This window comes from Molossus molossus, unplaced genomic scaffold, assembly GCF_014108415.1.
Source record: "Molossus molossus isolate mMolMol1 unplaced genomic scaffold, mMolMol1.p scaffold_m16_p_12, whole genome shotgun sequence".
In the NCBI taxonomy this organism is placed as follows: Eukaryota; Metazoa; Chordata; class Mammalia; order Chiroptera; family Molossidae; genus Molossus; species Molossus molossus.
The window spans coordinates 97,962,808-97,985,998 of record NW_023425347.1 but is presented as its reverse complement, the minus strand read 5'-3'; the positions used below and the strand labels follow the sequence as shown (position 1 = coordinate 97,985,998).

General features: G+C 53.2%; 1 protein-coding gene across 1 annotated transcript in view; it reads right to left on the bottom strand.

The window, feature by feature from the left end:
* CASZ1 (castor zinc finger 1) overlaps positions 1 to 22,739 on the bottom strand; it is a 145,382-nt gene extending 122,643 nt beyond the window's left edge. The window contains exon 1 of the mRNA XM_036256575.1: positions 22,651 to 22,739. The gene's annotated coding sequence lies outside the window, so the exon portion shown is untranslated. The remainder of the gene's footprint in view (positions 1 to 22,650) is intronic.
* Between the last annotated feature and the right edge of the window lie 452 nt (positions 22,740 to 23,191).

Genomic DNA, 23,191 nt, shown 5'->3' with positions numbered 1-23,191 from the left:
CGGAGAGGAAGGGGCTGGACCTCCATGTCATCGTGCACCGGTGGGAACCCAGACCCAACCCCATGACAGATCCTGCTCGGTTTCAGCTTCAGTCGGAAAGGAAAGCTCCCATCAAACACGGGCTGGGCAGGGATGTGGGCACTGAGATTAGGAATTTGGAAAACCATCTGAGGAAGCTGGCCCTGGGAAGACAGCAACAGGATTTAATACCTTATCCCGGCTGTCTGGTAAACACCCTGAGCCATCCCCGAACTCCGTTAGGCAGCCTCGGATCCTCAGGTGTGCCGGCGACGGGCAGGTAGAGACAGACGTGGGCAGAGACAGGAAGGGCGGGAGTGTGGGGCTGGGGGAGGGGGAGGGGCGGAGCTGGCCTGGAAGCACAGGACGGGTGGCAGCCAAGCCAGACAGTCAATGAAACAGCTGACAGGTGCAGGGAAGGGGGGCAGGGAGAAAGGAACGTAGAGCCGAGCAGGGGGCTCGGGAGACTTGGGGATGCTCTCATCACACCCCAGGAAGCTGAGCAGGGTGAGAAGAAGCAGAGGCTAGTGGGCTAAAGACCTAGGCGTTCTGGCTGCCTTTTCTCCCAATTAAAGGGGAAAATGGGGCGGGGGTGCTATGGACCAAGCCATGGGCACCCCCTCAAATCAAACAGGACAAAGCAGCAGGTGGGGGCCAGCTTCCAGGGCTTACTGTGGCCACCTATGAGAGCGATCCACTGGTGTACTTTAGGGTCACCCTCTCCCCAATACACACACCTGTACCCCATGCAAAAAAGGAAGTCAAATCAATCAAAATGGAGCATCTTTCTATCCCAGGCTGGAGCTGACGTGTGACAACAAGCATTGAGAAGCAGCAGGAAGGATGGGGAGCAGCCCTGGAGCTTCTCAGAGGGGCCTCAACTCTCCAGAGGTGCCTGGGGTCCTGGTCATTCCAGGGTGGACCACTTTGCCTGCAACCCCCACACAGAGGTCGAGTGTAAGAGGCAGTCCTGGGGCCACTCCACCACCAGGACCAATCCAGGGGGCCCCACTACCAATCCTCTTGGCCCATTTCTGTCTGCTCCTTGATCTAATTACCGTTTTGGATTGAAATGCACCTGGCGTGTGACCCTCCCTGCCTGATAACACTCTCTAAATCTGCAGGCGCACAGTAGTGCATCGCCCGGCCCTCAGAGCATCAGAAACCATCTCAAAAGCTAAAAGACGCACCACTTTCATTGTTATTTTTAAATTCTCATCCAAGGATATTTTTCCATTTATCTTCAGATAGAATAGGAGGGAGGGCGGGAGAAGGGGGGAGAGAGAGAGAGAGATCGACATGAGAGGGACACATCGATTGGTTGCCTCCTACACGACCCGACCAGGGCCGGGACCGAACCACAACTGAGGTACATGCCCTTGGCTGGAATCGAACCCAAGACTCTTTGGTCTGCAGGTCGATACTCTAACTGCTGAGCCAAACCGGCCAGGGCAAGACACACCACTTTTAAACGTTCTCATCTCTGGCTTCTTTCAGCAACACTTGCAAAACTGCCCGAGCCGTAACCACGTCCACCAGCTCAAGTCTTCCTCCTCTGCCCCCTTAGCTAGAAGCCCAGAGCCACCAGGGCCTCCTGTATACCCAGCAGTGAGAAGGAGGTTCCTGGCCTGTTACTGGGCTGGGTTTAGAGTCCCTTGCCTTCTGTACATTCCCTAAACTCCACAATCCCAAGAAACCCAATCCATAGCCCCTTGATCCAAAAGGAAGCCAGGAGGTAGATGGAGGACCTTCCTGCTCCAGCAATGACCACATGGGGCGCTGGCGCCGCTGCTGGAGGCAGGCCTGACCCTTGTATATTTCCCACCACCCAAGTCTGCTCCAAGGGTGACCCTGTAGACACCAGAGGAGCCACCAGGAGAGGCTGGGAGCCCACCCTCCTCTGCCCAGTGCCAAGTTCCCTCCTGCCCCCAAGCAGATGCGGACACCCGAGCGCGCACCATCTGCGGTCCAGGGCCCTCAGGCGTCTTCTGCCACCATTTCTCCTCCAGTTTCTCAACTCGGGCTTTGCCAGTATCAACAGTTTGAATCTTTACTTTATTATTATTTTTTGAATCTTTACTTTAAACACACACACACACACACACACACACACACACACACACCCAAATGAGGGAGAGACAATACACTGAGAAAAAACCCACAAGACCTAGGGTTGGGGCTGGAAACCGGTGTCACCGGCTCCCCGTTTCCCCCGCACCAGGCAGGCGGCCAGAGAACCGTGGGCAGTACATGCCGCCGACCTCGCCAGACATTAGAACACTTGTTCGGGTCCCTACCTCTGGAAGCTGGTCCCCCAATGCATCGCTTCGGGCCACTGCTGCTGATAACTTTTCAGAGATAAACAAACCGGTTTGGATAAAACAAGAACCAACCTGAATTCTTCTCCCAAAACTCAAAATGAAACTCTCCAATCACCCCTTTCTGTCCCGTCACCTTCCTAGGCCATCATCCAGGTCCCTGAAATTCTGACAACTGGATGGAAACATCAGTCCTCTCGTGTCCTCTAGTTCATGGACACCACCACACCTGGGAGCATTCGGGCCACTTGAAGGGATGCTGGCCTACTGACGATGTCCTGCTCCGAGTTTCTCGAGTACGGCCTGGTCAGAGTGCAAAATGAAGACGGCGAGCCTCTGCCAGGCTGGTGTCCGGCTGGGTCTTTTCCCGGCTCCTTTCGGGCTCGGGTCTTCCCGCCAGGCTCCTATCACTGCCCTCAAATGACAGCCCCTTTGCAAAGGGTGTGAGTGGATGGTACATCTAGTCAACCCCTCGTTTCTAGGAGCAGAGGCAAGAGGCTGCTCAGTTCCCTTTGGGGGTTCAGTGGGTTTATTGAGGCTCCATGTCAGGACGGGGAGGAGGCCAAAGGGCAGAAAGAAAAGACACAGCCCCCAGGTCTGTGGCCACATATGTCTCCCCACAGGCTTGACGTACCTGGTCACAACCAGAGTCGTTCACACCTGATACGTCCTCAGCCATCACCCCATCCCACCCGATCTGGCTCCCGTGCCCTCCCCCGCCTCTCCAGTCCCCATCAGTGGGGTCTGCTCGGTCCCTGCAGCTAATTTACACCCGTCAGGGTTTAAAATAGCAGAGGCATAAATGAAAAGTCCAATTTCTTCAAATTTGCATTGTAAAACCATCCTTCAACTTCCTTGAAATAAATTTTACTATTTTATTAGTGCAAACAAAATGGTAATAAAACACTAATACAGCGCCTTGTATCCAGGGGAAGAGCTAAAATTAACATAGAGCGAGCAGTGTTTGCTATTACATTCAATTACCTTTTTACTTGAGATTTACATTCTCATCCCCTTAATCTCCATAGTAGTGGCTTCAAAATCATTCCTGCCAGGCTCTGCCCTTCTGGAGCCCCCACAGCTGGAGGCCAGGCCTCCTGCCCAGATGGCACTCACCCTGGGCATCATGCCTCCCCCTTCTCCACAGCTGCCTCTCGTCACAGGTACCACTTCTCCCCCCTGCTTGTAATTTCCTCATGTCTCAGCCTCCCAGTACCCGGCAAGTCCAAGCCAAAGGGCTCTGACACGAGGCACATTCAGACACGAAGTTATCCCTAAGCAGGTACAGCCCTGGCCGGTTTGGCTCAGCGGTTAGAGCGTCGGCCTGCGGTCCAGAGAGTCCCAGGTTCGGTTCCCGCTAAGGGCACATACGTCGGATGCAGTTTGTCCCTGGCCCTGGTTGGTCGTGCAGGTGGCAGCCACTTGATGTGTCCCTTTCACGTCAATGTTTCTCTCTCTCTCTCTCTGAACAAAAAATGAAAAAATGTCCTCGGGTGAGGATTAAAAAAATAAAATTAAAAAAAAAAAAGCAGGTACGGGGGCATGGGCCAGGGGCCCTGCTTAGCCAGCCTGCAAAAGCTTTCCCTGGCAGGGAGCTCATGGGCGCCCCGGGGAAACTGGCATCTCTGGTTTGACAGGTTGTGGGAGAGGGTTTGCTGCATGGCACAGCTGGGGACTCTGAATTGTGGCAGGAAGCTCAGCCATCCTGAAGTGGGAAGGGACAAGGCACCACCGGGTCCAGCTTCATACTCCACAGACAGCAAAGCTGAGGTCTTGGGAAGGGGCTGCTTGTGGGTGACAGGTGGGTGCTCTTTCCTCAACAGAGACAGTCCCTAACACCAGAGGACCAGTCACCCCCCACCACAGCCACAAAGCATCTGATCCTCCAGGAGGGAGGTCCCTCTGTCTCCTGGAAGTGAAGGAAAGCAGAATTCCCTGTCCAGGACTGGTCATCCTTGCCCTGAGCCCCGGGGAGAGAGGACCCTGTTTGCAAGTGGCCCAAAGACTCTGTCCTAGTTCCAAATCTGTCACTGACTATCTGTGTGATCTTGGACAAGCGACCTCCCCTCGCTGGGCCCATTTCTCCATCTGTAACACAGGCACAATAATCCCTGGCTGTCTTCTCAGGAATGAGTGGTCACAATGACTGAAAGATCAAGAAGACACAGTAAAGCCCACAGAGCTCTCAAGATGGCCTCGGCGAGGGGGCGCAGGGGAGCAACAGAATAAGGGACCCTCATCAAGGCCACAGACATGGCCATCTGAGTCCTAAGCCAGGCCACCTCAGACCTCTGTGACTTTCTTTGCCTCTAACTCACAAGCCTCCTTTCTCTTACTGGCCTAACCTCTGCCAAAACCCTGGATTATTCTTACAAAATCCTTTGAACTAATTTTGAAGAATCATGGAACAGCCCAAGATCCAGGTGCTTCGTGGGTTCATTAAAGGAGCTGGTCTGGCCCTGGCCAGTTTGGCTCAGCGGTTGGAGCATCTGCCTGCGGTATAGAGAGACCGAGTTCGGTTCCCGCTAAGGGCACGTACCTCGGTTGCAGTTTGTCCCCGGCCCTGGTTGGTCGTGCGGGTGGCAGCCACTCGATGTGTCCCTTCACATCGATGTTTCTCTCTCTCTCTCCCTCCCACTCTATCTGAACAAAAAATGGAAAAATGTCCTCGGGTGAGGAAAAAAAAAAAAAAAAAAAAAATTAAAAGAGCTGGTCTGGGCTGTGGGACAAAGTGATACAGGAAAAAACATGAAAGGCTCCATGAGTTGTATTCAGCCTGGCTCTTACCACCAGAAAAACAGTGACTAGGTCTAAAGGGGAGACACGTGCACACACCACCACATACAATCACATGTACAACCGCTCAGTCTCACACACAGTCACTCATAGAGTCCCACACAATCACATATACAATCGCTCAGTCTCACACACACAATCACTCAGAGTCCCACACAATCACATATACAATCGCTCAGCCTCACACAGTCACTCACAGAGCCCCACACAATCATTCACACACAATCCTTCACACAGCCACATACAATCTCATACATAACTATGTACAATCACTTAATCTTACATCCATAATCATGCACAGGGTCACCCAATCATTCCGACAATCTCACACAGGCATACACAATCTCACACAATCTCAAACCCACACACAATCATTCACACACAATCTCTTACATGGTCACACACAACCATGCATATAATCTCACACACAGCCACACACAATCACATATCCAACAGCTCAGTCTCACACATACAATTTCTCACGCAGCCGCACATAGTCTCACACATGACCATATAAAATCGCATATACAATACTCAGTCTTCTACACACAATCACTCACGGGGTCACACAATCTCACGCTGTCACCCAATCATTCACACAATCTCACACAGTCACACAATCATTCACACAATCTCACACAGTCACACAATCATTCACACAATCTAACACAGTGGTACACAATCATTCACACAATCTCACACAGTCACATAATCATTCACACAATCTCACACAGTGGTACACAATCATTCACACAATCTTACATAGTCACACACAAGCACATACGCTTTTACACACACACCCATTCCCAACTTTCTCTTTCCAAGGGCTTTCTTCCTGAATCTTATTCTTAAAATGACACTTGGAAGAACGTTCTAGTCCAAACTGGTACGAGGCAAACTCATCCTCACCCCTGACCGCAAGGAATTCTGAGTCCCACTAGAACAGAGCCACTTCTGGGACGCCAGGAGATAGGAATCTTCTTTAAACCCTACTGGAAGTGAGGGCAAAAGCCGTGGGCAGGTGGGCATTTGGGCCAGAACAACCCAGGGAATCATCCACGATCACCAGAGCCCAACCTGGCTGTCCTTGCTCCAGCCCTTTCTGCCTGGGCCGGTCCACTCCCACCCTGTCACATTCTGGCCCAGAGGCGAACATCACGAAATAGCTTTCATGTTCCACAAACAAAAGGCAAAACCCACTGCAAGAAGCAAGCCCACGCACAAAACGTGAGGCGTTTTACGTGGTTCAAACAGCTTCTCTGCATTTTCCCCCATTTTCCTCTCCCCACCGGAGAAACAAAAGAAAGTTTGTTGTTAAGGCTCAAACGTTTCTTGGGCCTTGTCCGAGTTCTGCCTTGTTTTTCTTTTCCTTTCTGTCTGCCCCCCGCCCCCACCCCACCTTCCCTGCCTCCCCACCTTGAATAAATAAAGCGCCCGAAGCTGGCACAGGCCAGTAAGGAAAGTACAAACTATCTCTTAATTTTATAATTTTTTTTTTTAACACGCTGGCCTAGGGTTTTGGGCAAAGGACAAAAGCTATTGTTGAACAGCACAACATGAAGGTCTGAGTCACCGATACGCCTCGGCTTCTGGAGATCTCATAGGTTTCTGTGGCTGGCACAGGGGTGAGCTCAGCACCCTGCGGGGGCCGTGGGTGCAAGCGTCCTCTCGCCTGGCGCTGCCCCGCCCCTCCCCCTCCCCAGGGCTCCCTACTGGGCCTACACTTCGGCTTTGTTGGTTTTTTAATCATAGGGGAGAATTTAAAGAAAATGTTATGAAATAAAAAACAAATCACCATAGTACCATCACTCCAACGCTATAATTTTCATTTTGGAGGATTACCTTTCAAGCTTTGTCCGTTCGCATTTGTGATTTTTACACCATTTCTATCACGGCATTCACAACACTTGGCCTTCGTTTGTTTTTTTTTTCCCCCACTCACATAATAAACATTTTTCCATGTTTCAGAATCATCTTCAGGATTATTACTCGTAGGGGCGACAGTATTTCTCCTGCCGTGTTATTCTCGGGCCGACGCTCTGAGCCAGAGTGGGAGAAGGGACCTCTCCACACACGGGATCGTTAGCCACGTGACTCCAGCCAAGGCGGGGGCTCCGCCTGAGTGATCCAGATCACCTTGGCCTTGGAGTGCGGATTGGGGGACAGGCAGAGGCTCCAACCAAAACCCTGCCCATCTCGTAGCGGGCCACGTACGCCCCTGCCCGGTGCCCAAGAGACGTTGGCTCCAGCGGTGGCCTTCATCCTCACGCTGACCTTCACCCCCTGAGCTGCACTTCCTCTTCGTAAAGAAGCCTGGCAGCAAAAGGCCCATGACAACACTCTGCTCTCTCCTTTTATATCTGAATATCTCAAAGCACTTAGCAAAGACTTTCATTTTCTCATTACCCCAAGGAGAGGAGGTCATTTGGGAAAATGGTACAAATATTCCCATTTGTCAAAAGCAAGAAGGAGGTGAGTTAAAAGGAAAATTCTACCACTTAACGGAGCAAAACCAACCCAGGAGAGACTGCAAGGGTCTTTTCGCCTCCTCATTCACCCAATTTGCTTTTTCCAACGCAACTTCAGGAACCTCATTACCGAAAAGATGGCGTGGGGCCAAAACCAGGTTTCCATTTTGCTGAGGATCAATCACTCCCCAGTGGCCCCAGCTCAGGAGACCCTCCCCTCCCACCTCGTCCTGGGTCTCCACCAAACCCATATTCTCTTATGATTATAATTACATAGAATGCATGTCTATAAATATATACAGTCACCGAAGGAAAAAGACACCAGAAGGAACTACATTAAATGCTAAACCAGGTGGTGTATCTTAGTCAAATTATTGGTGATTTTTCCCCACTTTTATCTTCGTCCAAAAAACAGTTGTATTTTCCCAGTGCATGTAAAGAAGTATTCGTTCCAGAGTTCTATTAACCCGCATTCAAACTCCGGGTCCCCTTTAAGCAGCTGGGTGATCTTGGCTAAATTACTTAACCTCTCTGAGCATTAGCTCCTGACCGGTACGGTGGCAGCTGAACCTGTAGCTATCTCGTGTCTTTCAATCCCACAGCATCCGACACCTAGTTGGTGCTCGATAAATGGCTATTTCCTCCTTCCTTCCTCTTTTCATAAAATGGACATGTAAAATCAACTCCGCCTGCTTGCTGCCCCGTGGGGACAAAAGTAAGACACTTCACCTGTACCCTCTCCGATCTCACCCACATCCCTTTACCGGATCTCCTCTCGCCCCCTCCAGCAAGCCCCCAGCACACAGACCTCGGGGTGCCGGTCCTGGCTTTCCTGTGACTCACCTGCAGGGTGAGAAGGGGACCTTGGGCTGGAAAACACGCCCCTCTGACCTCTTCCTCCAGGGCAGGCCCAGGCGAGCCCCTCCGGGGAGCAAACAGGCCTCATGCAAGGGCTCGGAGGACATACAGGGCGATCCCCAGGTTTGCACCTTCCTGGCAGCCGCCCTCGGGAACAGGTGCCAGGCTGCAAAGGCCACCTGCTCCTGGGGGAGGGCAAGGGCCACTCCCGCCGCGGAGGAAAAGCCAAGGAAAACCAAGATGGCGCCAGCGCCTGGGACAACCCCACCCTGGGCCAGGCGGGCCACCCCAGGGCAGCCACCTCCGGGACCCAGCCCAGCCCCGGGCATGCAAGCCTTCTCCCTGCTCCCCCCGGGCTCCGCACGGGCCGACACGTTGGCTTTGCTGCTTCAGCAATTGTGCCTACAGAACTGTGGTGGCCTTCCTGGAGCCTGAGCCCAGGGACAGGCCCGAGCCCCCACCTTCCTGCCTTCCTGATGACAGCTGGGGAGGAAGGAGTAGCAACGGCCATCGTAGCAACAACAGCTACCCCTTGTTACCCAGGTACCTGACCAACACTATGTCACTTCGTCTGCACAGAAACCCCATGCTACAGGCACTGTGAGTGTTCCCCTTTCACAAATGAGGAAACTGAGGCCCCCCAAGGGGTAGGGAGGTGCCCGAGGTCGCAGTACTAATACAGGAGGAAGGGGGGATTGGAACCTGTGCACTTAACCACTTTTTCATGGTGCCTGTGCGTGGGGGCCACTCTCCCAGCTCAGCTCCTGAAGCCTCTGCACTCCACCAGGCCTTTCCCAGAAGGGGGCTCCTGGCAGGCATCCCCAGCCACGGGCACCACGCGAACCCCAAAGGGCAGGCTGTAATTCTGCCTCTTACCCCCCAGAAAGAGGAGAAACTCCACACCTCCACCATGAGAGGCTAAAGAGATGCCATTTTATAAAGATGGCGTCTGCGAGGTGGCAGGGTTCCCTCCCTGGCCCTCTTGAGAATGTGTAAGTGGGGAGGTCTAGGGACATGAGACCATTGGCAAGGGCCAGGTACAAGTAAACAGCTGTTGACCGATTTACTGGTTTGGACGTGGTAGAGAGGAGAAGTACGGGGGGGCGGGGGGCCGGCGAGGCCCTTGGCACACAAAACCCTCAAAATCGCAAGCCTTTTTTGCAAACCGGGGATGATGCCAACTCAAAAGGGTGCACCCTTTCTTTTAACATTAAATTAGGTCTCTAATGGGAAGCTGGTCGTGGGGAGGGCACCCGGCAAGGTCCCCACAGCATGGGCCACCAGCTCCCCAGTTGTGAGCAGCAGGTCCCAGGAAAGCAGGTGGAGCCCAGCAGGGTGGGGGCTGGGTGGGCCACGGGCTGGGGGTGGGGGCAGACAGTCTCCAATCATGCTGAACACAGCACATCGCTTCATTCAGGAACCCAGTGTAATGTGTACAGCTGGGTCTAGAGTGGATTCAGCCCTTAACTCATTGGAGATCGCTGGTAGAGCCACCCAGGTGACCGGAAGGGAGGGGTGCAGCAACCAGGGGGAGGGGTAGGTCATCCCTGGGAAGGGGGGCAGCCTGGGGTAGAACCCCTGCTGATAATGTTGATCCCTACAAGAAGAAATCCGAGTTCTTTTCCAAATCCCTCTAAAAACCAAACAAGTTTCAGGCGATGAGGGAGGGGTGAGTGAGGGTGTGTGTTAGGTGGGGGGCGGGGGGTGGCGAGCCTGTTTTCCACCCGCTGCCAAATTCTCATTGACTGTCAGCTCCAATCCGTTCAGAACTCACTGACTCAATTGCCTTTTCACGGGGAGAGGAGCCTGCACAATGCAGGGGGCTTTTCTGTTCCACGTCAGCACCAGCCACTGCGCAGTGTCAGGGATGAACACGCAGCCCCTCCCAGAGGCCGCCAACTCCCCCCCCCAAACAGCCCAGCCAGCCCGGCCAGGGGGCGTCTGCTCTCCTCTACTTCAATACTTTGGGGATGTTTTCAAATGTAGTCTGACCACTGGAGAACTGGGGTTGGGGGGCACGTGTGCTGGGCGGGGTAGGGGCTCTAACCTATGAGTAGAAGGACCTGCGAGAGTTCATTTGGGGGAAGTTCCAACTCTTCCTGTTGCCCACAGAAAGGAGGGATGGGGAGAGGTGGAAAGATGGGATCCAAAATAAGTTCCCGGAAGAAAGGGATGGGGAGGGGGCAGGTTATTTAAACTAATTGTGGGGAGGATTGATTATGGAGAAATCAGCATTTGGTCGGGGAGCATCCCCAAGAACTTGGTAGCCACAAAAGCGCTTCAATAATCATTAGGAAAATAATATCAACAACAATAATAATAATGATTACAATAGCGCTGGTGCCCACTGTTCGAGTGCTCACGCACTATCGCCCAGCAGTGCACCAAATGCTGCCACTCGTCAGCTCACTTAATGATCACACAGCCCCAAGGAGGCAGGTACTGTTTACTGTTAGCCCAGTTCCACAGGGTCACAGAGTTAAGGCCCCTGCCCAAAGTCACAAGGACCATAAGCGGGAGAAGGATTTGAACCCGTCTGCCCGACTCTAGACCCACCATATCACCCTACCCCAGGAGAGAGGAAACCCGCAGTGGAATCTGAAGAGAAAGCATCCCCAGTACCGCAGAGGCCTTGGCACCAGGTAGGGAGCCCTTCTGACATGTAGGTATGTCCCTGCTGCCCAGCCCCCACCTCCATCACTGTCCGTTGGGGTCATCCCTTTAGTCCGAGCTCTGCAGGAAGCATCCCTCTGACACCCGTCCTGTTCAGTAGAACTTTAGGTGATGATGGGAACATTCTTTTCTGTGCTGCCCAACACAGGAGCCACTAGCCACACGTGGCCGCAGAGCCCTTGCAATGTGGCTGATGAGTTGAACGGAATTTTTCATTTCGTTTCATTTCAGTTGTCACATGGGCTAGTGGTGACTGTATCAAACAGCACAGATCCAGAGTCCCTCCGGCTTTGCCCCTTTTCCCCGCAGCACTAGAGCTATTTTGGAAATAAACTAAAAGCATCGGAAGACGGAAGGAAGCATGGCCCACCAGGAAGGCCTCCGCCTCAGCACAAGGCCTTTCAAGAATCACTGGCTCTCTTATCTTTCTTTCCTTCTTTCTCATTTTAAAAACTGACTTGAGAGAGAGAGAGAGAGAGAGAGACATCGATCGGTTGCCTCTTGTACACACCCCAACCAGAGATTGAACCTACAACCTGGGTATGTGCCCTGATAGAGAATCAAACCTGCAACCTTTTGATGTACAAGACGACGCTTCAACCGAGTCACACTGGCCAGGGCCCTTCCTTCCTTCCTTCCTTCCTTCCTTCCTTCCTTCCTTCCTTCCTTCCTTCCTTCCTTCCTTCCTTCCTTCCCTCCTCCCTCCCTCCCTCCTTCCTTCCCTCTTTCTTTCTTTGAAAAAAAGCATCAGTTTAATTAGATAAATCCTCTGAGCACGTGGCCTGGAGTTCGTCATGGAAATTAACCTGCTCCCAGATCTCAGATAGTGAAACAGGAACCGGGGTGTTTTGGCATAGCACAGTGAAATGGGAGAGGCCGATGGAGTTTCATACACCTCATCTTCCATAAGTGCCCCTCGCCCCTCCAGGGCTCCCCGCTTCACGGCCCCCATGCCCTTGCCTCCTTCGGTCACTGCCTCTAGGCCGCCTCTGCCTCTTCTCCTGCCCTTCTCCCCCACCTCCGCCCAACCTGGGGAGTGCCCCCCAGGGCAGGATCACCCAAGGGGGGAGGCGGGAGAAACCTCAGCTCTATATAAGCCTCCGCAGTTCGCGCGTCACCCAGGGACCCAGCTTCGGCCCAAGGCCAGCCTGTTACTCATCTCCCCCTCGCCGCTGCCCCTGCGGCGTGCTGCTCACTGGGCTCAGCGCACTCCGTGAAATAATGCTCCAAGTCGAACCCCAGCAAACGGTTGATGTGATGACTGTCCTCTACTTCATTCTCAAAAGAGAGGAATTCGAATCCCCATTTTACAGATGTGGAAACAAAGGACACGAGGAATTAATCTGCCCACCTGGGAGAAACATGATGCACAGGGGCTCAGCCGCCTCCAGCAGCAGGCTCCTGACCTCCGCCGGCCTCACCGGCTCCATCAGAGCGGAGCCGGAGCATGCAGGCCTCTGGGGACCCCCAGCACTCAGCACTCAGCTCTCAGGCTGTGCCAACACAGGGCCTTGCCCCAGTTCCCAGGGTCTGCCCCCACCCCAACCCTCTTGCCTCCTGTCCCCAAATTCCAAACCACACCCCTTCCCCCAAGCTCCAGGAACATCAGTCTGGCCACAGCAGGGAAGAGAAACCAATGGCCCCTGCCCTGTTTGGGAGTCGGACTCCAAATGTGGGGGCTATTCTGCTTCTTGTCCTCTTCTGACTCATCACCAAAAATACCAGGAGAACCCCAAGGCACCTCAGAGAGGTAAAACACAGAACCCAGAATTTCTAACACACACCACAGCACCTCATGCCCAGGAGAGTCCCAGATACACAGAGGGGGTGCTCTCTCCAGTCTCCCACCCACAGTACCCCCTGCAGGCAGCAAGTGCATCCATGCTCACCTCCACACAGGTGCCAGGCCTGCTCGAAACACTTCACATGTCTCAGCTCACCTAACCCCAAAAGGTGGGTACTGCTATCCCCATTTTACAGATGAGAAAACCAAGACACAGGCTAGTTAACTAAGTGATATAAGGCCACAAATTTGCCCCCGAGCTAACTCGCTCCAGAATGCACAATCTAGAATATATAGAGCTCTTCAAGGAACCCACGGTTCAAAACAGCTATGTCTACCCCACATCCTCAATGGGATCCCCCCCTAGTGCCTAAAAACAACCCCCCAAGTTAGCCCAAGCTCCCAGTGATAAGAGAACCAACCTGCAACCTGATACAAAAATGCAGCCCCTGCGCCACACACTACATCCAGGCCCATGGCTTTCTGGAGTGGAAGTCACAGGGGTCCCCTTTGAGATGAATTCCATTTTATATGAACCCAGCTTATCTGACATTGAGGGCACCCTGCACTTGACAAGGTGACCATGACAAATTCTTCATTGTGCTTAATTATTTCAAAGACCTTTCAAGCTATGAGGCCAGCTGACCATCAGGGAGACCCTATGAAGGCGGCAGGGTCATTTGGTAAGAGAGGAAACTGAGGCCCAGAGAGGTCAAATGACTTGCCCAAGGCCACACAGTGATTTACTGCAGAGTTAGAACTGGAACAGGGTCTCCCGATACCTGGGACTAGACCTCATCGGAGCTCTGGACCACCCAAGTCTCACCCCATCCCTGCATCCCAGACCAGGTACCCCCCAAGGATCAGATTTCCCAGAAATTCCCAAAGGAGCCTCTGGGACTAGTGGGCCCGGAAATGGCCCTCATATAGCAAGCTGCACAGCTGAGCTCCCCGCGGGCAAGGGGTGCGGGCGGAGCTGGAGACGCTGGCACAGCCCCTGTGGGTACTCTGCCAGCAATTAGTGCTGGGGAAGGGTGCCAGCCTGGCAGAGCTAATCCCCCACCCCTTCTTCTCATTTACACACACACACACACACACACACACACACACACACACGCACACACGCGCGTGCACACACACATGCTCGCCCACCCCGAGACCAGTAGCAGAGAGGCAGCGCAGCTTCCTTTCGGTAAATCTCGTCAGCAAGGCACATGCAGGGCATGCAATTTGGTTATTACTGCTTTTAAACAACAGAAGCGCAGAATCCACCCTCCATTAACCCATCCTGCTCTCCCTCCGGGCTTCCCACCAGCTCAGGCACCAGCCTTCATCTCCAACTCCCACACACCCCCTTTTGCATGCTCCCCGAAGTTGTTTTCCAAAAGAAACATAGAGTTAAAAAAAAAAAAAAAAAAAAAGCAAAACCTGACTACAGTAAGTCAAACCTGAATTGTGTCTCCTGCCTACCTCTGTCCCCAGGGAAAACGATCCATGGTTCGAATATGACCTTGGCTAAGATCCTTCCTCAGACACCCTCGGAGCCCTAGAGAATGCCAGACGGATGAGGGGGGGCTGCCTCGGCCCGGAGTGGGGCATCTACTGGAGCAGATAGGGTCCCTCAGAGGGGAACCTGCCTGTGGCCCCGACCCACCTGCCGGGGTCCGTGTCACAGTCCAGTGCAGCCCTGCTCTCCTGGACTGCGGCAGGCAGAGGTGGGAGTGGCAGCCATAACCGATTCTGCCTCCTCACCGCCCCCCCATGGACCTCCCCCAGTCTTAGAGAATTGGAAAGAAGCCCACCAGAGCAAGGGACCCTAGAGGACCCTTAGCTGGGTTTATAAGATCTGTGAAACCCCTTAAAGTATAAGCAGTATTTATGCTTATGAGATTTTTGTTTTTATTAAGAGGATTCTCACAGGGGGCACGTGAACTCAAAAGGGGAAGAAGCAGAGACATCTCCCATGGGCTCGGCAGTGTGTCATGCCCAGGTGGCAGAGCACACAGGACTGGGCTCCAACTGTCCTCCTGCAAGTGGCCCTGACTGGCTGCCTCCTCCCCAAGGGAGCTGCACCCCACCTCATCCTCGCTTTGCCTGGAAGCTGGTATCTGGGAGCACCAGTCTGGGAGCTGTGCCATGCCCCTGGGCCAGTCCACCAGGGCTGCCCGCACACCCAGCAGAGGACAGGCACAGCGGAGCCCACCAGCGAGGAGAGAGGGAGCCGGAGCGCCTCTTGAAAAACCTCGCAGAACCTCTCAGCCACCTAGTGTCCGGAGCTGAGCTCTGGCCGCTGCTCTGTCTCTCTGCTTCCCAGGGAGGACAATGCAAGGGAGCCCGCAGGAACCTGAGGCAGGGGACAGGGGCTGAGCTGGCTGGGGAGACAGAGCCCAGGAGGAGCAACCCCAGGCAGGGCTGCCCCAGGGCACATGTTCCCATCACCCCTGCTCCCTGCCCCAGTAAGTCCCCCTCTCCTGGAGATCCCCAGTGTCATTTCAGACAACGGTCTGCTCTGGGCTCCTCTGGGTCCCCCCACCCCAGCCTCCAGGCCTCCTGCACAGCCTCCCAAACCCTGGGCCTGCCACTCCCCCAAGGCTACTTGGGCCTCCACCTCCCACCCCCTCCCCTGCTCTCTTTTCTGTGTCCTCAAGACTCCTGTCACCTTGAGAAGTGTTAGGATTACCCAGCATTTACACTCAATGCTCTTCTTTATTCCTTAAGACTTATTAAGAATGATAATGAGTTCTGAAGGAGCCACATTCTCTCTCTCTCTCTTTCTCTCTCTCTCCCCTCTCCCCTTCTCTCTCTCTCCCCTACCCCCCTCCTTTGCTCTTTTTCTACGTGTCTTTTCCACCAAAGACACACAGGACAAATCCAGACCAAAAGGGAAAAGAAATTCCAACAACATGGAGCAAGGGCACTTGCGGATTTATATTAAGCAAATCCCTCTCTCTTCGTCCCTCTCCTTAGTTGTTCTCAATTACTCAGATGAAAAAAGAGCGACCCCCCCTTCCCTTCCCACTGCTCAGGCGGCCCTCGCTCCGCAGGACTCTGGACAGGGTTGCGGGAGAAGGGCCTGGCTGGCCTGCACAACCTCGCTCCGCACCGCTCTTCACCGGCTGATTAATTTTTGCAGAATTTATGACACCCTTGTGTGCCCCCCCCAAACACTGTGGCCTCAGAACCACAGTAACTTAACTTGGTGAACTTGAGGGGACCTCTCCCCAGTGGCCTCCTGTGGCTGGAACCACGGGCAGCCTGGCGACAGACCGAAGACACACAGATAGATGCCAAAGGCCAGGCAGGAGACAGATCGGATCGCCCGAACAGCGTGGTACCCACAGGAGACTGGCTAACTTTCGGCTTGGGGGGACTTTTTAATTTCAAAATAAGGAAGCCAGCAGAAAGTGGGCAGATGAAAAACACACCCTGGGAGCTGGCAAGGATGCCCAAGTTCGTGCCCACCAAGCCACGCCACGTATCCCGGCAGAGGGATGGCCTTATCGGTCTGCCGGGCTGCCCTTCAGAGAAGGGGAAGAACATATCCTAATGAAATTACGGTTTTTAAAATGTCTATAAATTAAATCTCTCTCTCTCTCTCTGTGAATCTCCCCCTGAGCTCCCTCCTCTACAAGGCTTGTTTGCCTCTCCTCGCTCCCTCTGCTCATGTCTGTTTTTCTAATATAGACATCAAGAGGTTACGGGCTCAATTACAACTCGGCTGGAGTCTCAGCATCAGACTTGCCTGGCCCTTCTCTTCTCCACTTCAGAAACCAGATACCAAATAAATCTCTCTTCTGCTTGATATTTTTATTTTTAAAGCCAAAGCCGAAGGGTTCATTCAGCCGACTCACAGCCTTTTTTAACTTACTTCACATGAGGGGGGGAAACCTTTTTAATCACGTTGGAGTATAAATATAATATAAATGCTTTTCTCTTCATCTCCTTCCCCTTTCTTAAGGAAACACACAAAACCCTGGCTATCCATGGAATTTCAAAAAGATGGGGACAGAGTACAAATGTCTGTTGGGGGAGCATGTCTGTTGGGGGGTGGGCATGTCTGTTGGGGGGGGCCAAGGAGCTGCTGGAGATGATTAGTTGGGCATCTAGTATATTTCTAAAGTTAAGAAGTGATATCATAGGGATTCTTATTAGCAAAAGGTCCACTTGAAAAAAGTGGAAGATAAAATTTTTTTTTTAAAGGAAAATATTGCTTCTACCTTCCCCAATAACTGTCACTAGATACAGAAGGGAGATAAGCTCTCTATCATTTCATATCCTCAAAAGCCACCCCCACACACCAAAAAAAAAGTTTAAAAAATCCAAGTCATAGTCAGTCATCATAGCTCTTGATTCCTGAGAAGCAGAAATCAGCTTCAAACTGTAGGTCTAACGGGAAAAAAACAAAACCAAAACAAAACCCCACTATAATTCTGGAAATATTAACCAGAGGGGATTCCAAAAGGTACTTTTCCAGGAAAAAGCACTCGAGACAAAGGCTGGAGAAAGTTGAAGCTCAAGGTGAATGGAAATGAAAAACTTTGCCTTTCCAATGAACTAGACTGGGGGAAAAGAAGGGGTGCAGGGGGGAGCATTACTACCAACTCATTAATTCCTTCCTGTAAACAGTTTAATTAAATTCTGCCAAATACAGGAGAAAGACTCATTTTGGAGTGCTTCCCCCCACCTTAAAAGCAAATTCCTCCAGGTTACTCCCCACCATGCCAACACTTCCCGGCTACACAACGTTCAGATGGATTTCCAACCCAGGCGTGGACTACACTGCATTGCTCACGGCTGCAAGAATGACAGCCTCATATGTCTGAAAGCTGACACTTTAGCTTTTAAAAGAAATGGAGGAAAATAAGCTGTTGACTTCTTGGTTAAAGTATTTTCTTGTTCTAACTCATGTTCTTATGTCACCAGGCTAAAAAAGAGAGAGAGAGAGAGAGAGAGAGAGGTGAGAGAGAGAGAGAGAGAAGAGAGAGAGATATGACTTTCCTTGAATGATCTGTTTAACCTAAGCCAGGGGAAAAAAAAGAAAGTCATTAATTACTTATGTGAGCTATTGCTTCAGAAAGACAATAAACCTGCCCGGTCGCCATGGATATGACATATTTGCTCTGAAAACAACACAATAATTAGCAAAGGGGAAAGATACAAGGAGAATATGCAAACTCCTGCATTTAAAGCTACAGTGTTCTTTTCTATGCTTAAGCCCCTGTTCTGTTTGAAATCCAAATCAAACACTTTTTTTTAAATATAGCAATTCTCCTTTGAGCTAAGAAGCAACACCCATTCCACCCCCTTCCAAAATAAAATAATATAAAAGAGAAGCAGGATGGCAAGAGGAAAGAAAAAAAAGTCAAGAATTACCTCTGTTTTATTTCCTATAGCAGGAGTGGAGTCTGAGGTTTGTTTTATCTCTTCTTTTTTTTTTTTTTTTTTTTTAAGTGTGCTCTTATTTAGCATTGGACCTTCTGGCCAGATATAAATTTATTTATGAAAGCCAAATGCCCTGTGTGTGGCTCACCCCTCCCCAAAGTGAATGGAAATGGGCAGGGGTGGAGGTGGGGGGCTCAAGTTGGAAAAGGAAAGTATACTCAGAAAGCATCCGCTCTAGAGAGGGACATCCACTCCCCCACCTCTAAGAAAATGGAACCCAGGCCCTTACTTTAATATTAAAAATGCATTGAATGGTTTTACCTACAACTTAGTCCCAAAGGATCATTAGGAAATGCAATCGCTTTGTATCATATCTGTCAGTGTGATAAACATCGGAGTTCAGAGTAGGTTTGCAATTTTTCAGAGTGTCACAAACCAAGATAATTTTTTTTTTCTGCTTTACTTTCTTAATTCACTGCACCCACTCCCCTCAAAGTCACAAGTCCACAGAAGACTAGCTGAGGAAGGCAAGAAAGAGAAAAGGTTGATATGCTCTCCCATATCAAACAGAGGTTACTGATATTCTCTTTTAAAAAGTAGGAAAATTGGGGCTTTAAAATATTTGGGTGAGTATTTTTTAAAAAATTAAAGCATTCCATTAAGTTTGAGTAAAAAACTCTTCCCCTCTTCCCAGAGGCTAATTTTCTAAAAACAGATGGTCAGGATCTAAAAGAGAAGCAAATATACCTCAACCCCCACAGGCAGAGAAATCTAACTTTGAACTTCTTTTTAAATTAAGAAAGGGTGGGGGGGGGTAAGATAAACTATTAATAAGTATGAAAAATTAGCTGAGCTACAAGTTTTGTTTTCCTTATTCAAAAAATTCTTTAAACACAAGGGGAGCAGATATAAAGGAGAGGTTCACATTTGACTGACTTCCTATTTTTTTAAACAATAGTTGGTGTTTTTTTTTAGATTGGACTCTTTGATCTTGAAAGAATTTTGCTCTTATATGATGGGGTAGAAGGGGGTGGTGGTGAAATGATCTGTTTTAAATGATGATGCAACTTAGGGATCAAAGCCTTCGCTTTCTTCTAGCCATAATAAGCTGTACTTGCCACAAAGCGTGAGTCTCTGGGCTCCTCTCCTTCGCAAGAAGGAAATAAAATGCATCGAGACTCAGAGAAAGATGCGGTCTCTGCAAGGTGCAAAGTCTAAAAAAACAAACAAACAAGACAAAAAAAAAAAAAAAAAGAGGGAAGTACTGCCCCTTTAAACGTTTTAGTGCATATGGAGTTTGATTTCTGAAAGAGATCAGTTTAACATCTCCATAGAAACCAGCAACAGATTATCATCAACAGAATAAATAACTAGTCTAATAAATTAAACAGGAGGCATAAGATCGCTGGAAACCTGATTACTGAAGTTCAACAATATTCCCCATAAACTCTGTTAACCGCCTCTAAGGTGGCTAACAAGGAGGGGGGGCGGGTTGCTATCTCTCCAATTCGCTGGGTTCCAGGGAGAGAGATGGTGGCCACTGCCCGGAAGGGAGAAGTTCCCCATGCTGCCCTGCAGAGGGTCTGAGAGCTCGAGGCAGGGCAAACCGTAAAGCGAAGTTTGGGAAGTGGGAACGCGGCGGGTGTAGGGGGAGGTAGCCCGAGTCGCAGGAGGCGCGGGAAGCGCCGCCAGCCTTGGACACGCCGCCTCGCTGCTACCAGGGCGCAAACCCCGAGCTTTGCGCTCCGGCGGGCGCCGAACGGCCCAGCGCCCCCTCTGGGCACGTGGAGCGCAGCCCGGGCGCAGCCCCGGGGGACCAACTACCCCCCTCACCACGCCCCGCGCAGCTGCTCCTGCTCAGCCCGGACAGGTCCCTTTAGGACTGCGACGTGCGTGGTGTGTGTGTGTGTGTGTGTGTGTGTGTGTGTGTGTGCGCGCGCGCGCGCGCGCGCGCCCGCGTGTGTGTCCGCGCGAGCCATGGAGTGGGCAGAGGGTGGGGGGCGCACCAATTTACCCGGCGATCTATTTTCCAGTCCCCTCTCGCGCTCTCGCCGCGCGCCTGTACCAGCTTTGAGACCTCCTAAATTTACCAACTTTGCCCATCAACTACCCTGGCCTTTTCCCTCTCTTTGAGTGTGCTGGGGTGTTGGTGGGACAACCACACACTCTGAGGGTCGTGCCTCCAGACTCTGCTGGGGCAGCGACGCAAATCCCCCAGTCGCCCCTTGGTCCGGCCGGTTTTGGGGGAGCTCCAGACTCTTTGGAGGGGTGTTTTCGCTGTTTCCCCGGTGAACAAATCATACACACCCGCACCCGCACCGGCACCCTCCCCAGCGTGACTGGAACGAGGTCCTTCGCCGCACCCTGGGCAGGCTTCCCAAGCTGAGGCTGGCTCAGAAGGAACTTGAGTGTAGGGAGAAGCGGCCCCCTGGCTGCCTCGGCACTCTTCTCCTCCCCCAACTCCGGACCCGGGTCGGGGATGGCTTGGAAGAAGAATCTGCACCCACCCCCTAGAAAAAAATCTATTATTATTATTTTAATCTACGCCCCCAGTGTCCCTCCTGCCGTGATTGACGGCGCATACACCTGTTCCCCTCGCCGAGGAGCTTCCAACGCTGGGGTCGGACCTTCGCCCAAATGCTCCGCAGCGGCCCAGCGCCAGCCAGCCGCCCTCGCCGAGCCAGCCCCTGCCTGCTGTCCCAGCGCGCCCCTGCCCCACACCTTGCCACCCCAGCAGTCGCCCCCTCCCCTCCCAGGCCCTGATCCCGGGTCCGCCCGCTCCCGGCCGCACTGGCTTCGGAAAGAGAGAAAGAACAGAAAGCAAAACTTCCTGGCGGCCGACGGCCATCAGCTGCACATTCTGCAAATGCCACCGAGTAAAAATAAACCGGCCGCCGCTCCGCCCGGCCGGCTAACCCCCGACGCACGACTCGGCCCCCTGCCCCAGGAGCTCCCTGACTGTTTGTAGGGCCCGATCCCCCATTCCCGCGCGCCCCCTGGAGCCCCGCTCCCCTATACTCCTCTGCCGGCCACCATGCGCTCCTTTGCCCTGAAGCTCGACCCCAAGTGCCCGGGTGGCCCTCTCCTGTTTGGTACCCCCCTGCGTCCCACAAGCCACTCTTCTCTCTGTCCTCCACCTGGTGCCTATTTCAGCTGTGCGCTCCTGGATTCGGGGCTCCCCTTCCCCAAATGCTAAGCCCTGATGTTACCCTCAACCTACCCTCGGAGCACAGACCCCCGCCAGACCCAATCCCACCGCATCCGAGCCCCCTGGGAGCGCACTTCTCCATCCACCCACCGGCCCGACAGCCCAGCGTCCCATGTCCCGGGGCGCAACTTCTCTCCCAGCGCACACAACCACCACGGCAACTCCCCCGAACTTTTCCCCGGACCCAGGCGGGCTCTGGCCGACAGCCGCACGGCTCTGAGCCTCAGAGCCGGTGCAGAGCCGGTGCCCCGGCTCCCTGTGCCTAGCATTGCCAGCTCTGCGCCCGGAGAGACTGGGATGGGGGGTGGGGGAGCGAGGAGAGCCACTTGCCGCGCCCGGAGCAGCGCACTTGAGACAAACTTCCCAGGCACAAATGAAAAAGGGGAAGCCGCTCCCCTCATCGAAACAACCTCTTCCCTTCCTTTTCCCACCCGGAGGCCCCCCTTGCCACTCTGCACCTAAGTGAACACTGCCTACCTCTGCCGGTAGCACCTATACCCAGGTAGTGGGGCACAAGAGCCGGCTGGAGGGTTTCTCCCACCCACTCCTTCTTCCCCTGGGCAAAGTCTTGTAAAGTCACCCCGGCGCCCCTCACCCCTGCTTCATTCTCTGCCCTGAAGAGCGCGTGAACCCCTGCAACTCGGGGGGGGGGGGGTGCGTAGAGGGAAGAAGTGATTACCCGGTATTGGCAAGCACCTGCCCCCCCAACCCACAGCATGAGGGGCGCCCCCACCTTATTTGCAAAGTCCTGTACTGGCACCTAGCACCTCCCCCTCGTCTCCTCTACCCGCTGCCCCCTCATTTGGAGTAAGTGACCCCCAGCAGGAGCAGCCCTCCCCTCCCCTGGAGCCGCGCGCTGAGCATTCCCCTGGCCAAGGCGGGCGACGCGCCGCCCCGCGCCTGGGTGCCAGCCCTCCGTGCCCCCTGCCTCCCGCACGGCCGGAGTTGGGTGGCAGCCGCGGCGCGCTGGCTGGCTGGCTGACTGGCTCTCTCGCTCGCTCGCTCGCCCGCTCCAGGCTGCAAGCGGCAGCCCCAGGGGTGGGGGGCTGCACCGGGACAGGGGGCAAGACGCAGAAGCACCCGGGGAAGCCCTCGAAGCTGAGGGGCGTGGGGGGGGCGCGGCGGAGGGAGCGCTGAGTCTCTTACCTGCACTTGGGGCGGCTTTGGGTGACTTTCCAAGTCCGGGGGAAAAATGTGTGTGTGTGTTTGGGATGGAGCGCTGTGGGCGCGCATGCGCTGCCCAAAGTTGCCGGATCCCGGATTTTTCGCTCCCAGTCTCCGCTCTCACCCGCTGTGATTATGGAATTCTCCTCGGCTGAGCCTGCGATTGGGTGGCATGCAAAACCCGGGCCGGATTGCGGGGCCGGGCTCCGCTCCACCCTCGCACCCCAGACCTTCCCCTCTCGGTTTCTTCCCACCCACCTTCCAGGGCTGAGTTCTGCTTGCGCGCCCTGAGGCGAGGTCTACCAAGGAGCATCTGAGCCCTGGCTCCCTTTTGCTACTGGAGAAGCTTTCTACACTCCCCAACTGAGTGGACCTGAGGCTAGAAGAGAGAAGGGTGGGAGTGGATTACTTTTCACCTGTTCTGAACCCCAGAGAGCCAGTGGGCTTGCCACTTTTCCTGAAGAACTAACTCTTTTCTGCAAGTTAAAATGTTAGGAACGTGATGTTCTCACTGTTCCGTACC